This window comes from Aplysia californica, unplaced genomic scaffold, assembly GCF_000002075.1.
Source record: "Aplysia californica isolate F4 #8 unplaced genomic scaffold, AplCal3.0 scaffold00024, whole genome shotgun sequence".
NCBI classification, from domain to species: domain Eukaryota; kingdom Metazoa; phylum Mollusca; class Gastropoda; order Aplysiida; family Aplysiidae; genus Aplysia; species Aplysia californica.
The window spans coordinates 1,658,943-1,660,056 of record NW_004797294.1 but is presented as its reverse complement, the minus strand read 5'-3'; the positions used below and the strand labels follow the sequence as shown (position 1 = coordinate 1,660,056).

General features: G+C 38.1%; 1 protein-coding gene across 1 annotated transcript in view; it reads left to right on the top strand.

Moving 5' to 3' along the window:
* The window catches only part of LOC101862088 (QRFP-like peptide receptor), a gene marked incomplete in the record, with an annotated part of 15,824 nt that overhangs the window by 8,406 nt on the left and 6,304 nt on the right, over nt 1-1,114 (top strand).

Here is a 1,114-nt window from a genome sequence, read left to right as displayed (position 1 = left end):
ATAACCCTAACAATAACCCTAACCTTAACCACAACCCTAACCGCAACCCTAACCCTAACATTAACCCCAACCCTAACCGCAACACTAACCGCAACCCTAACCCAATATTCGATACCTTCAATGTCTGTTCATCATTCGATACCTCTCTTCCCTAACGAAATTCGATACCTCCCTGCCCGTTCATTATTCGATACATATTTGGGCCCAGTGTATCTGGTATCTCCCGTTATCATTGATGATCCACGCCAAGACTACCCTGCCAGATATTTTCGGTTCTTCCGTGCCCGTTTATATTTGATGCAAACATTTCTGTCAATATCTGATACCTTCCTTCTTCTAGTCATTATTTGGTAATACTTCCCTATCATTAGCACGTTATTATTCGATACCTACCTGACTTTAAACATCTTGCCAGATCATTAATTCACACATATGCCCTGTGTAGCTGCTCAATGTTCGATTGTTTTAGACTATTTATCCATACCACCTTCGTCAGGCCACATTTGCCTAGTCATTCGGTCCCATTCGGCTGCCATAGCGGCGAGCACAGGCAGTGAAGTGAAGTGACAAGGGACCACCTATTCCTATCATGTCGTATTCATTTAACAAGTATCTCGATTCGTATATATAGTCGGTGTACTAACAATTATGTTATATTATGGTTTTGCTTAGAATATTTTCAATCTATCATTTTGTTCATTTTGAAAAATGTGCTTTCTACGGACTTACTAAGGTTTGAAACATGTCCTAATATTTCGACATTTAAAAGTTTTGCTAGATTTGTCTTTTACTTATTAAAGTGGCTTTTCTGTTTTTCTGTTTACTGTTGTTTCACAAAACTTTTTAAGGTAATTGTTTCCCTTACTCAAGCAGTTTTTTCTGGTTGCTGTTACTTACTTTAAAAAAGAGGACCCCTCTTGTATTGTGACAGAGTGTTGTACCTTCAAAACCAATTGTGTTTTGTTTCTTTAAGTCTTAAACATTTTACTTGTGAGGTGATGTTGTGTTATGAAAAAAATATATCAATAAAACCTTTTAGGCCAAACGATCGGTTAATGAGACTCGTGGAGCAAGGGCAGGAGATGAAGGGAACTGACTGAGGAAATGACTTTTG